This window comes from Nycticebus coucang, chromosome 10 (assembly GCF_027406575.1).
Source record: "Nycticebus coucang isolate mNycCou1 chromosome 10, mNycCou1.pri, whole genome shotgun sequence".
Lineage (NCBI taxonomy): Eukaryota > Metazoa > Chordata > Mammalia > Primates > Lorisidae > Nycticebus > Nycticebus coucang.
Genome location: NC_069789.1, coordinates 72,999,225 through 73,015,118, shown reverse-complemented (window position 1 = coordinate 73,015,118; position 15,894 = coordinate 72,999,225). Strand labels below are relative to the sequence as shown.

The following is a 15,894-nucleotide window of genomic DNA, read 5'->3' as shown; positions in this document are numbered from 1 at the left end:
TTTAATAAATTAACTTCATCATGCAATTTGATGGGGGAAATAAATGTAAAACAATTGCTTATCCTCATGTAGATGTTCAAATTGCCAGATTTTTTAAAGAAAAGCATTTAAAGAAATGGAGTCATAACATATTTATGTATAATCAAAACTACTTTTACATTTCAACTGTTTTAAGGGCATTTGAACAATTATGCAGATACATTTGAATATTGGACAATTATACGCTCCTTTACATTTACTTTTTTAATTTTTTTTTTTTTTTAATTTTAGCCTACAGCACCTGGTACTCCCAGGTGGTCTCTCATCCAAGTACGAACCAGGACTGACCTTGCTTAGCTTCTGAGATCAGATGAGATTGGGCACATTCAGGGTGGTATGGACATAGACACTCCTTTACATTTCATCTGAATGCTAACCTGTGCCTTTTCTGAGTTAATTCAAAATGATCTATAAACTCAATTAGTTATTCTCACTAAAAAATAAAATGACTAAACTTGTTTCAATTACAAGCTGTAAGATACTAGGTAGCACAATTTATCAGTTAATTTCACTTCTCTCTTCTAATTCAGTCTTACCCTTTGTAACAATCTAGAAATAAGGTTGTAATAGTTATTACTTACAGTTTATAAGTATTACAGTTTTTCTTTCAGATTAAGTTTGTTTTAGACAAAGTAGGTATTAAATGGTTTTCTGAATAATTGATAATTGTGAAGAACTATACCCCCAAATGCAAAAACTTACATTCATGAATATTTCCTATTTTTCAAAGTAACCCCCCAAATATGTAGATATTTGAATTCAAATTGTAGCTACAAAATATTTAGTTGTTGTTGTGACTGACCATCTAGTAATACTGTTCTTTTAAATTATGAAAAACATGCTTGAGGTCTCCAACTCAATTCCAAAATATGAACAACTAAAGTTTTAGTAACTTAAAAACATTTTCCTAACTATATGTTCTATCTTCCAAATGAGATAATCTCCCAGAAGACTGATACCATTGTTGCACCATGAGAAACAGGTATTCTTGGAGAGATGTAACTCACCCTAATTCATTTTATGAGACTAGTTTTGCCTTAATATAAAAGTCAACAAAGACATTACGAGAAAATACAAATTCAAATTTTAATATGATTTATTCTAGAATAAATGTTTTAAGTTCCATTTTTTAATTTCAAATTAATATGAGGGTACAAATGTGTAGTTTACATTGTTTTCAATTCTAAGATAAAGTTCAAGTTGTAGTTGAGTCCTTCACCCAGGGGGCATGCTGAACACCCTCACCTTGTGCACATTAGGTAAGATCCCACCAATTGCCCTCCATCTTCCCCTCTCCCCCACCCTGTCCCCTCACTAGACTATATTTGTGTTTTATCATTCATGTGGTTTCTTCTCATCTATATTAGTACTGAATACACTGGATTGTGTTTAGTTGTCTTCATATTAGTATTGAATATATTGGATATTTTTTCCATTCCTGACATAATTTACTAAGTGGAATGTGTTTCAACTCCATCTACGTAAACATAAAAGGTTTAAAGTCTCCATCTTTTCTTTTCACTGAATAATACTCCATGGTATACAGAAGCCACAGTTTGTTAATCCATTCATGGGTGATGGGCATTTGGTCCATACTACCTAAGGCAATCTACAGATTTAATGCAATTCCCATCAAAGCACCAATGTCATACTTTGAAGAACTTGTAAAACAATAGTAATTTGTTTCATATAGAACCAGAAAAAACAAACAAACAACAAAAACAACAAAAAAAAAATGAATAGCTAGTACAACTTTAAGAAATAAAAGCAAATCTGAAGGTATTACCAGATTTCAGGTTATACTACAGGTCTATAGCAATCAAAATGGCATGGTACTGGCACAAAGGTAGAGATATAGACCTATGAAATAAAAAACAGAATCTAGAGATGAACACAGCCACATGTGGTCATTTAATTTTGATAAGCCTAATGAAAACATACCCAGTGGAAAATAATGCTTATTTAATAAATAGTGTTAGGAAAACCAGTTAGCCACACGTAGAAGACTGAAACTGGATCCACACCTATCACTATTGAAAAAATTGATTCTTGCTGTTTAAGGTTTTAAATTCAAGACATGAAATGACAAAAATTATTGGTGAAAGTATGGAGAAAACACATTTGACAATATTGACATGGGAAAATATTTTATGAAGAAGAATACCCCTCCAGCAATTGTAGCAACACCAAAAATAAATAAATGGGATTAGATCAAGCTAAAAGCTTCTGTACAACTAACAATACCACAGCTCTTCATCCATCAAAATCTCTTCATCCATTCACCCATTAATGGATGAAGACAACATAAGAGTAGAGATGAACTGTACTTTTCCAATGAACCTAAGAGTACAGATATCCCCTTGACATCTTGATTTTTATTCTTTTGCATATATATGCAGAAGTGGGATTAGTGGTTCTATTTTTAGCTTTTCCAGGAATGTCCATATCATTTTATATAATGTCTGCACTAATTTACATTCCCACCAACAGTGTGCAAGGTTTTCAATTTCTTCATGTCCTCATCAACACTTTTTATCCTTCGTCCACTTTTATTTACTGTTATTACATGGTGGTCCTAGTCTTCAAGATAAGACCAAAAAAAAAAAAAAGGCAAATAGGTATTTTACAAATGAAACCATACAGGTTTCAGAAAGAAAATCTTAAAGATTATAGAAAAACATTATTATAATTAGTAAGCAATTTCTGTAAAATCACATGAACATAACATGAAAGAGCAATAAATTATAAATGTAAGGTCAGTCCCTTTTATTTTATGCAGAATTTTAATTCCATAAAACTCACTTTTTAAAGTACATAGAGTATAATACTCCAGAAATCCATTTTACAAAAACAAAGATAGATTTAAAAAGTATTCTGAATCGTTATAAAAATTTAGATCCAAAGAAAAAGTTTTTCACTGAGTGGTAACATCTTACACCCTCTGCTCTATGACTCTTAAGTTTGAAATGCTACACCATCACATCCTTGTTCTAAGTCTGTACTTCATTCCCAGTAACTTCCTATTACTTATGCCAACATAATATATCCCATTTGAATATGTATATTAGGAAAGGATTTCGACCATATTCATATAATAATTCTTTAAGAAATGCAAAAGTTGAATTTTTAATCTCAAATTTTGAGGACTACTTGCATCATATAAAATGTACCTTACTCCAAATGGAAGTAGAAGTAACTACAGTAGAATAAATTTTACAATATAAGCAATCATAATAGATTTTTTTTTTTTTGTAGAGACAGAGTCTCACTGTACCGCCGGAGGGTAGAGTGCCGTGGCGTCACACGGCTCACAGCAACCTCCAGCTCTTGGGCTTCCGCGATTCTCTCGCCTCAGCCTCCCGAGCAGCTGGGACTACAGGCGCCCGCCACAACGCCCGGCTATTTTTTTGTTGCAGTTTGGCCGGGGCTGGGCTTGAACCCATCACCCTCGGTATATGGGGCCGGCGCCCTACTCACTGAGCCACAGGCGCCACCCATCATAATAGATTTTTTATTTGAATAAACTAATATGAGCAGAAACTACAATAATTTTTTAGTAGACTAAATTACAACCATATAATAAATGGAGCTCAAAGAAGAAAATATTATAACTTAATTTTACAAAATAAGCTAACAAACTAAAAAAAGCGGTGGTGATTTGGAAAGTATATCCTAAACAGAAATCTAAAGTATATAGCTCATGAAACAAGAGTCAGTCCCCAATCCACAATGATTTGACTTACTATTTTTTTTTTTACCTGAAAATGGCAAAAAGCAATGCACATACAGTAAAAAAACATATTTTAAATTCTTAATTTTGATCTTTTTCTGGGCTAGTGGTATGTGATGGGAATCCTCTGTGATGCTTGGTAGGGGCAGAGAGTGGCAGCTCCCAATCAACAATGAAGTCACAGGAGTAGACAACTGATACTGTATGGTGTACTGTGTTGCCTGATGGCTTTGCCCTGCTGTAGGGGTATTCTTCCTACCTGTTATCATACTGTAGTGGTCAGACATGGCCTCCAAGGTAAACTCCCCCTAACAGAGGGGACAGATGGGCAAAATTTCTCCCAGACCCTTCTGCAAATGATCAGGAAATGGCTCTGCTAGAAGCTGATATTTAGGGCCTAATCCTAGATGCATTTCACTAAGATGAACAGGTCTAATGTAGAGTTAGGAATTCAGAAGAAAGGAGAACAGCCCAAGGTTTTGATCAAATGTTTCTCACAACCTTTTTAAAGTCACAGTGCATTAAACCCTTTGCTTTGTTCAGAAATTTTCTCCTTATACAACAAAGCAAATACAAAATTATGACATTAGCTAGATAGGTCAAACTCTCAATGTTATTATGAAAATAGCTACATAATTTCTTAAAAAATGCTACAAGAAGATATGAATAAAAAATAAAATGATTAACTTAGCAAATTGAGTGTTTACTAAAGCAAAGGTGGAACTCCTGGTTGAACTTGAAACTCACATCACCTTTTTAGGCAAGTATAGGGTTTTTCCTTTTTTTTTTTTTCCTTGCTTGCTTCCATGTATTTGAGATAAATAACCAAGTCAAAGGAAGAGTAATTGGCTTGCACTTAAGAGAAAGAAAAGTTTCAATAACAATTTCCCCAGTCCCTAGCACTGTAGAAGTTTCATGCTTTCCCCTTCTGTGTGTTAGTAACCCATATATTGAAGCAATTGGGGATGCAGCCCTTTCTTAGTCGTACTGTACACCTACAATTAAGCTTACGGAAAATGACTGAGAACTGGATTCCAGTTCTCTTTAATGGAGACTGGAATTGTAAATTTTCTCTACCATCCTCTCAGAATTTCTCTTCCCTGTCACCTCTGATTCTGTTCAATACATAGGAGATTCTTGGAAACCCTTTTCACTGCTCACATTCAGGAACACCCCAATATCCTTAGGCTCTCTTAATACTCATCATGCCTTTCTAGTTTTGGAATTTTTGCCAGCAAATCTTTTAAATAGAGGTTCACTAATTAAATTTAATACCACCATAAAATGTAATGAGAAAGGCGTTTTATTTCCTTGCCCTCAGACCAAATCTCAAACTTCTATTTTCCTTAATGGAAAACCATCTTGACTTAAAATCATCCAAAAAGGATACAACTTTAAAAGATGACCCATTGGTCTCTGAGCCTCACGTACAAATGAAGTTGAATTGCTACTCAGTTCAGAACCTATACACATGGTCTAGAAAAAGAGTAAACCTTTTCCATCAATTGCTCAGTGTTCCCGCTTTTGAGATGCAGAAGGAGAATTGAACTTATCACAGATTCTCTTTGCCTGTTTCTATCTTTGATTTCTCACCCTGTCCTACCTCAATCCTACCAGTAAAAAAAAAGATGGGAAATTTGATGCAAATGAGAATCTAATCTATTGGTGTATACAAGATCTAAAACTCACAATTCCTCTTCACCCAGTAGACCCTAATTCAGTTACTGTTCTTACCTCAATCCCTGCTAACCCATCTTGATTTGTCATAACTGGCTTCCTTATTCAGCTTTCTTTTCAATTCCATTGCACCCTGACTTAAGATTCCTCTTTATATTTACTTCTAGAAGGATACAATTATTAATAACATGGAGTCTCATATCTTGGGGGTATTGTAAGTCTCCCTCAATATTTTTCTAAGTCCTTAAAACTGACTTAGACTGTGTAGCATTTACCTATGGCTCCCACTCTTATTCAGTATGTTGATGAGCTTTTACTTTATAACCAAACTAAGCAAGGTGCTCTTAGATATTTGCTCATTCTCCTAAAAGCAGTAGCTGAACAAGGCCATAAATCCTTTCACTCTTAACTATAATGGACTATGAGTACAACCATCTGCTATTTATGTGGTATAAGATATACATATCTCAGGGCACTCAAAAGTTCATCACAGTGTGCCTAGAGTTAATTTTGTCCATCACTCTACCAAAGATGAGAAATCAGTCATGCAAGGTTTTTTGGGCAGCAGGCTATTATTGCCAATGGATTCCTAATTACATTGTCCTCAATAAATTTCTATATGACACTGTTAGTTTTCTCCACAGTAAAAATAATTTGGCAGCTATCTCAGGACAAAAGAGTTTATAGTCTTTTTTGGCCACGGTATTGTGATCACCATCACCTATCAAGGGACCTTGGAAGGGTCAAGTCCATTCATGTCTCAGATACCAGTACTATTTGTGGATCCAGAAGCCACCGGTGACCTGGCTTTAGCCCCTCTCAACTGTGGTCAAGAGCAGTCTTGTACATACAAGAATCTACTTGGAGATAAATACATCTGTGCTGTTACAGAGGGCCCACCAACCTTGACCTGACCACAGATACTGAAGTGGCCATGAGCCACACTCCACTGTGGTCAGAGCAGTCTTTCCCATTCAGGATCCACCAGGAAACAAATTTATCTGTGTCCCTGTGTTCACTGACCTTGGTCTAAGTAGTAATATCGAAGCAGTGTAGTAACCTAACTTCAGCCTTTCCCAGGCACAGTCTGAGACCAGTCCTGCCTGCCTAAACACCAGCAAGGAAATATGCTCAACCAGGCCCTTGCAGGCAGGCCCACTGACCATTGTCTCACAGTGGATTCTGAAACAGCCCTATAAAACCAAGCTTCAGCCCCTCCCATCCATGGCCAAGGAGCAGGGATGCAGCAGGAGGCCTGCCTATCTGTGCCTCTGGAGTAAGTCCTGCATATGTCAGACACAGCTGTGGATGCTAAAACTAGCCTCTTTCAGTCATCATCTGGGGCCAAACCTGCACACGCAGGGACCCCCCATGGACACCACAGAAGCCACACCTGTCTCCACATCTAATAACTGGTCTGCTACCTGAATACCCAACAGAGTGCACAGAAACAGATAGTTGTCCTAGTGGCAGTCCTACTGAACAAGATACTGGAGGTAGTCAAATATACCCAGGGACAAGATAGTATCCATGCCTACACAGTCCCTAGCAACAGGTGCACCAACTGCCAACCCCACTGCAGACTCACCCACAGCCAAGTGACCTGACTCCAACTTCACCCAACTGTGATTCAGCAGATAAACCCATCAGGTCAGGGACCCGACAAGAGTGGGTCTTTACCCACTGAAACCAATCTGTAAAGACTGGAAGAGGTACTTTCTCCTTCAAATGCATGGACACCAATGCAAATTCACACAGATCACAAATAAACAGGCAAATGTGACACCAACAAAGGAAATTAAAAATAATAAAGAAATAGGATCTATGAATAATCTGGCAAATAATTCAAAGGAATCATCTTAAATAAACTCAGAGAGATAGTAAAGAGCACAGACGATGCTTAATAAAGAAATAGAAACCATCAAAACGAACCCTAAAAATTCCTTGAGGTGAAGAACACAATAACAGAAATGAAACATGTAATGAGAAGCTTATATGTAGCTTGAATACCTATGTATGCAAAAGAAGGAATCACTGGAACTGAAGACAGTTCATGTGAAATTAATGAGTTAGAGGAACAAAAAGAAAAAGTTAAAAATTAAAAATCATGAAGAAAGCATATGGTGCTTATGGGAAACCATCAAGTGATCAAATACATGCATCAAGGGATTAACAGGACAGAGGGAGAAAGAGGAAGAAATTTTATTTAAAGAAATAAGGGCTACTCCACCCCAGTAGCAGATAGAATAGAGACATATAAATTTATTTAACTCAAAAGTCCCCAAGCAATATCATAAGAAGATCACCCCAAGACACAGTAATCAAATAACTATGTTGGAACACCCTCTCTGTTCACTTGATCTGGCCCCCAGTGACTTTTTTCCTTATTCAAAGACAAAGGACATACACAAAGGAAGATATTTTGATGATAGAGAAGACATCAGGAGTGATACAGTGATAGCCCTGATAGCCATTCCAGAAAAAGAGTTCAAAAATTTCTTTCAAGAGTGGACGAGGTGCTGGTGTTGGTGTATCACTTCCCAAGGGAGAGTACCTCAAAGGTGACCATACATAGTGCTATTCAGCAATGAGGTATGAAGCACTTACTTGTTTGAGGATGAGTTCACGGTTTTAATTGTGAGACCTCATACTATGAATATCTGTATATGTGTTTATATATTTTTTATGTATGTGTGTATTTATAAAATTAGTAGTAACAAAAAATAATGAACCCAAATGGATTTAGACAGATCTCTCACAGAAGAGAACACGAACTTCATGTGTGCCTAGGTAGATGCTGAGCACTTGGTAACATCTGTCATGGTCAGGGAACACTCACTTAGGAAACCCCCAATCTCCATATGGATGGCTCATAAAACTGCCCACATTTTGCCCACAAGCAAGTAGAAAGAGACTTTCTTTGACTCTCCACATGCAGTATGTAAATAAGTGCTCAATGACTCACTTTGAGACACTTTTTTCTAAATTTCCAGACTGTTAAAGTGTAGACTTACAATAGTGCATAAAGAATTATCTCACTGCAAAGATACAGAATTATTTACTTGCATGCAATGTGCAAAAGTCATATAGTGTCATCCCTGTCCTCTGAAGCATTCATGACCCTGAAATTTATCCCTATAACTATAATCTTGTTCCTGAATGTAATTATCAAGAGCATATACTAGAAATAAATTTTATCCTAGACTTCATATTAGGTAATATTAGAGCCATAAAAACATAATATTCAGATTAATATGAGGCTATAAATGATTAGCTATGTTTACATTTCTAAGGTAAAGTTCAAGTTGTAGTTGAGGCCTTCATCCAGCGGGCGTGATATATACCCTTACATTGTGCACATTAGGTGAGAGCTTACCAATCACCCTCCATCCTTTTCCCATTTCCTCTTCCCCCTTTCCCTTTACTTGAATATTTTTGCATTTTTCTCTGATGTGGGCATGTAGTTATTTTTCTATTATTTTCATAATATAATAAATAAGGGAGCTATGTACTAACACACAAAGAGAATTTTTATAATGGTTAATAATGATTGAAGTTTCTTATTTATACTTGCATAATCTCTTTTCTTTGACACTGTGTTCTAACTTGGTCATACAAGTATTGTATATCCAAGTAAAACCAATTCTTTCAATAAAAAACACTCAAAATGTAATACTCATTAAAAGGGGGTATTCAAAGAAAATATTAATCCTATGCCTACACTGCTCATAGATTTAAAATAGCTACTTTATTAGCTCATTAATTTACTCATTTATTTATTCATTCATTCATTTATATACTCATTCACAACCAAGTAGGTTTCATCCCACAGATGCAAGGATGGTTCAACATATGCAAATCTATAAATGTAATTCACCACACAAGTAAAAGCAAAAACAGAGAACAGATGTTCCTTTCAATAGATGAATACAAAGCACTTGACAAAATTCAGCACCCCTTTATGATAAGTACACTTAATAAAATTGGCACAGAGGGGACATATCTCAAAATTATAAATGCCATATTTGAGAAACCAACAGCTAACATCACCCTGAATCAGGAAAAAAAAAAAAAATAAAAGCATTTCCACCATCGTCACTTCATTGTAGTACTGAAAATCCTAGCCAGAGCAATCAGAAAAAAAAGGAATTCAAGGGTATTCAAATGGGGAAAGGAGAGGACTTGATTGTTCTTTGCTGACATATGGTCTTTTATCTAAAAACCCAAACTATCAACCAATATACTCCTGAAATTGATAAATAAATTCAGCAAAGTCTCAGGTTACAAAATCAATGTACACAAATCAGTATCTTTCATATCCATCAACAACAGTAAAACTGAAAGTCAGATCAAAGACACCTTTCACAATGGTAACAAAGAGAATAAAATACCTAGATATATATTTAACTAAAGAGACAAAAGATATCTACAGGAAAGACTATGAAACACTGAAGAAGGAAATTGTAAAGGATGTAAACATGTAAAACAAACAAAAATACATGACACAGTCATGGAGTAGAAGAATCAACATTGCTAAAATGCCTATATTACACAAAATGATTTTCAGATTCAATGCAATAACCATTAAAATACCAATATCACTTTTTTCTTGATTTAGATGAAATAGTTCTATGTATCATATGGAAAAAAGATCCCAAATAGCAACCGAAACCTTATGCAATAAGAACAGATTATAAGATATCACTTCACCAGGCTTAAAACTAAACTATAAAGCCATACTAACCAAAACTTCATGGTACTGACACAAAACACAGACACAGACCTATGGATTAGAATAGAGAACCCAGATATGAAACCATCCTCATATTACCATCTGATATTTGACAAAGCAGACAAAAACACACACTGGAGAAAAGAATCTCTACTCAACTTATGGTACTGGGAAAATTGGACAGCTGCATGTAGAAGACTGAGACAGGGTTAACACCTCTCACCATTCACAAAAATTAATTCCTGACGAATAAAATTCTTAAAACTAAAGCATGAAAATATAATAATTCTAGAAGAAAATGTTGGAAAAAACTCTTATAAAATATCATCCTAGGATAGCCAAGACATTACTCAGAAATAAAAACAAAGCAGGAGGAATTACTCTACCAGACCTCAGACTATACTACAAATCGATAGTGATCAAAACAGCATGGTATTGGCACAAAAACAGAGAAGTAGATGTCTGGAACAAAATAGAGAACCAAGAGATGAATCCAGCTACTTACCGTTATTTAATCTTTGACAAGCCAATTAAAAACATTCAGTGGGGAAAGAGATTCCCTATTTAACAAATGGTGCTGGGTGAACTGGCTGGCAACCTGTAGAAGACTGAAACTGGACCCACACCTTTCACCATTAACTAAGATAGACTCTCACTGGATCAAAGATTTAAAACTTAAGACATGAAACTATAAAAATACTAGAGGAGAGTGCAGGGGAAACCCTTGAAGATATCAGTCTGGGCGAGCATTTTATGAGGAGGACCCCCCAGGCAATTGAAGCAGCTTCAAAAATACACTACTGGGACTTGATCAAACTACAAAGCTTCTGCACAGTCAAGAACACAGTAAGTAAAGCAAGCAAATGGCCCTCAGAATGGGAGAAGATATTTGCAGGTTATGTCTCCGACAAAGGTTTAATAACCAGAATCCACAGAGAACTCAAACGCATTAGCAAGAATAGAACAAGGGATCCCATCGCAGGCTGGGCAAGGGATTTGAAGAGAAACTTCTCTGAAGAAGACAGGCGAGCGGCCTCCAGACATATGAAAAAATGCTCATCATCTTTAATCATCAGAGAAATGCAAATCAAAACTACTTTGAGATACCATCTAACTCCAGTGAGACTAGCCTATATCATGAAATCCCAAGACCAGAGATGTTGGCATGGATGTGGAGAAAAGGGAACACTTTTGCACTGCTGGTGGGAATGCAAATTAATACATTCCTTTTGGAAAGAGATATGGAGAACACTTAGAGATCTAAAAATAGATCTTCCATTCAATCCTGTAATCCCTCTACTGGGCATATACCCAGAAGACCAAAAATCACATCATAACAAAGATATTTGTACCAGAATGTTTATTGCAGCCCAATTCATAATTACTAAGTCATGGAAGAAGCCCAAGTGCCCATCGATCCACAAATGGATTAATAAATTGTGATGTATGTACACCATGGAATATTATTCAGCCTTAAAGAAAGATGGAGACTTTACCTCTTTCATGTTTACATGGATGGAGCTGGAACATATTCTTCTTAGTAAAGTATCTCAAGAATGGAAGAAAAAGTACCCAATGTACTCAGCCCTACTATGAAACTAATTTAGGGTTTTCACATGAAAGCTATAACCCAGTTACAACCTAAGAATAGAGGGAAGTGGGAAAGGGAGGGGAAGGAGAGGGGACGTGGGTAGAGGGAAGGGGATTGATGGGATTACACCAGCGGTGCATCTTACAAGGGTATATGTGAAACTTGGTAAACGGTCTGTGAAGCTAGTGAATGATGCCCCATGATTATATCAATGTACACAGCTATGATTTAATAAAAAAAATAAAAATAGCTCACTGCAAAAAAAAAAAAAAAATCATCCTAGCAAAGAATTCAGGAAGAAGACCCCAAAAGCAATTACAGCAACAATAAAAGTAAGTAAATAGGACCTGATCAAATTAAAAGTTCCTGCACAGCCAAGGACACACTCAATAGAGTGAACAGACAACCTATGGAATGGGAGAAATATTTGCAGGCTATACATCTGATAAAGGGCCGGTAACCATAATCTACAAAGAACTAACGGAAATGAAGTAAAAATCAAACAACTCCATCAAAAAGTAGGCAAAAGACATGCAAATAAATTTACCAAATGAAGATAGTCTAATGACCAACAAACACGTGAAAAAAAAATGCTCTGCTTCTCTAATCATCACGCAAATCAAAAGCACGATGAGATAACACCTACTCCAGAGAGAATGTCTTTTACCGAAAAGTCCTAAGACAACAACAGATGCTGGTGTGGATGTGGAGAGAAAGAAACTTTTATACGCTCTCCGTGCGACAACAACCTAATACAACCTCTATGGAGAGTAGTATGGAGATACTTAAAGAACTAAAAGCAGATCTATATTTTGATCTTGCAATCTCACTACTAGATTTTACCCAAAGTGGAAACGAAAAAGTTTATTAAAAGACACATGCACTCAATGTTTACAGCAGCAAATTCACAATTGCAAAGATGCTGAAATGACCCAAACACCCACAAATACATGAATATATTAGTAAAATATAGTATAGCCTTGGTGTACTACTCAGTCCTTAAACAATAGTTATCTGTATCTTTTGTAACAGATGAGTTACAGATGAGTTAAACAGTCAACATTTGGACTGGAGACCATTCTCCAAAGTGAAGTATTGCAACAATGAAAAAACAAACACCATTTCATTCAATAATGAATTGTAACTAATCAATCAATACTTATGTGCATACATGGAAATAAAACTCAAGGAAAATATAGCTAGTTGAGGGGACAGGAGTTGGATAAATTCATACCTAATGGGTACAAGGCACGCTATCTGGATGAGGGTCACCTGTATAACTTTAACTTAATTTCTACAAAGCAAGCTCTGTAACCAAAAACATGTGTACCTCAATAACATTCTGAAAAAAAATATGTACACTTCTAAAAAAAATAAATAGCTATTTTAGCCGTTCATTTCCTGAATGACTAACTTTGACATAGATGGGAAATACTTCACTGTGAAAAACAGAATTGAAGATCAACTTGCTGACCTCATATAAATTTACTTTTCTTATTTAACTCCTGCATTTTGCTGGTAAAACTTCTTTATTAAATAATGTGCATAACAACAGAATCTATGTTGGACAAATAGTTATATTTTCTCCTAACATTATAATGCTAACATTTTCATCAAAAGGCAATAAAATATTAAAGTAAAATATGCAAATATGTCTGGAGTCCTACACATCAATGGATTTCATAGCAACAAATCCCAGATGTTATTAAATACAACAAGCCACATTTCTTACTCAGTTAAGAGAAATCTTATTTGTAAAGTACACATACACATATAACATCATTGACATCCATGAATGAGAAATAAAAACCATAATTAATTAAAATGTAATGTAACTAAGCACAACTACATTAAAAATGCATTGGGTTAACATTGTCACTGTAATATTTAATAAAGAATACAAACTAAAGCATGCATTTACATCTCATGTTCATTTTCTTTTTCCTTTTTCTTAGTTATTACATTCCTGGAAAGAAACTAAAAACATTTCAGCTTTATTTGCATAAATTTGGAAATGTACTAATTCCAAAATTTATAATTTTGAAACTATTCTTGAATGATGAACTGTCTAGTTTGATTATTAACTACTTTCAAACAATATGAGACACTGGCTTAAATTAACAGCTTAGAAAATTCATTCATTGAGAGCAATGAGGAAGTTTTAAATGGAGAAATTGGGAATGGGACAATGGTCATCCACATTAATCCTTGTTCATATTCTTTTCTTTTTAGGAGATGAGTTAGATCCTGGCTCCTGATAGTAAAATTCTAGTAATTTTCCCTATCTTATAGTCAATAAGATACTTCTTGTAGGTATTGGTACAATGTTTTGCATATACTAATAACATTAATGAAGATATTAATTTACTTTCTCATTATTATTCTGTAGCCTCTTTAGAATGTAGAATATAATGCATTTTTATACACAAATTATCATGGATTAGAGATATCTGTTATTAATAGGCTTTTTGTTATGGAATTTGTGACTCTTCTGGTAACAAATTTTCCCGTATACCTTCAAAAATATATAATGGAATATAAACTTGAAACTATTTAATCATTTTCATGTTACTTTTAATGAACATAAAATCATATTGAAAAAGTTAATAAAATATTTTTCATATTTTAATAAAGTTAACAAAAATATTAGAGATTTTCAAAACTATTCAGATATTATAATTCCTTTGAAAATAACCAGGTTTTAAAAAATTACAATTATGGTCACTTGCTCTTCTGATGACAATTTATCAGATGTGGAGCTGAGGAACAGATTTCCATGCCAAAGGTTAATATATTCTTAATAACTTTCTGGACTTTTATTGTCATAATCGCCTGGCTGTGATTTCCAGTGCTTTATTTATGAGGTAGGATTTTATATGCATTTTTGTTTACATATTCATATGCCTATCTCCTGGCTAATATAAAATTTCCAAGGCACTTTAGGCAGACTTGAGAGATAGGACTTTTCTTCTCTGGGATTGCTAGCTGATGAGTCAGTCATTTTAAATACAGTAGTGTCTTGTAAATCAAGGAACTATGCTATACTGTGACCAAATTTAAATTTCCTGGTTAAATAAGGTAAGGTCCCTGAAAGTTAGAAAGAAATGGAGAAAGAGAACAGTGTATGGAAAGCTAACCTTGGGAGGCAAATGTTCCTGAATCAAAAAAGACCAATTCTAGAATTTAATTTCAGTATTGGTAGATAATGAAATTTTAGGAGTAATTGAGAAACATCCTTGAAACAGCCATATTGTGCTTTATTAATGACCTTAGATAAATTTAGATACTTTGAAATTAGCAAAAATAATTTTTTAAGTATCCTTTAATTCTGTTTCACTTTTTAGCTCCATTTCCAGTGTCCTCACATTTCTAGAAATAAAGACCATGAAATCAGAAAAGAAATCAATTATATTCTTAAATAAAATATTATTCTCAGGATCTTTAGTTCAGAAAAATCCCTGGAATGGAACCAATTTCCAAATGCATTTCCTTAAAGAAGGGTTATCATCCACACTAAGGACTGGTACTTCAGAAATGTAATTTATAACTACACCCAAAGATTACATTTGTTGTAAAACAGAATTATTGGTTACAAGACTTAACAACAGACTCATGGTATCTGAAGCAAAATAAGACAGTGGAACCTCCATAACTGACCACCTCACTGCATTGACAACCTCCTTAAGTTGACTTAATTTTCAGAGACTGGACATGAATCACATGTATGTATCAGTACCCTAGGCCTACTTCTTTTATGTTGATCACCTCTGTATGCTGACCAGTTTGTTATAGTCCTTTAGTATTCAATTTATAGTGGTTCTACTGTATACAGTAAATCATTAAAAGGGTATTGAGAGATCCCAGAATTTATCAAGACTAGTGGGGTCAAACTTACAAGTCAGATATTTGTGGTTCCAAAACTCAAGAATTATAGGAACATTTAAGTTGGCCCAGATTCATCAAAATCCATCACTTTTGTAGGACTCAGCAACCAATAGATACCACTACTGGAGCCACTGATACATTCTCATTTGATATCACTCATTTCTTTACTAATCTTAGTACAAAAACACAGATCTTACTTTTGACATTTGAAACCATTGAGTATTTTCTCTAGGAATAGTT

The 15,894-nt window shown here is 34.9% G+C and overlaps 1 pseudogene; it reads right to left on the bottom strand.

Moving 5' to 3' along the window:
* Positions 1-268: 268 nt before the first annotated feature.
* On the bottom strand, positions 269-387 carry LOC128597848 (uncharacterized; annotated as a pseudogene).
* Positions 388-15,894: the final 15,507 nt, after the last annotated feature.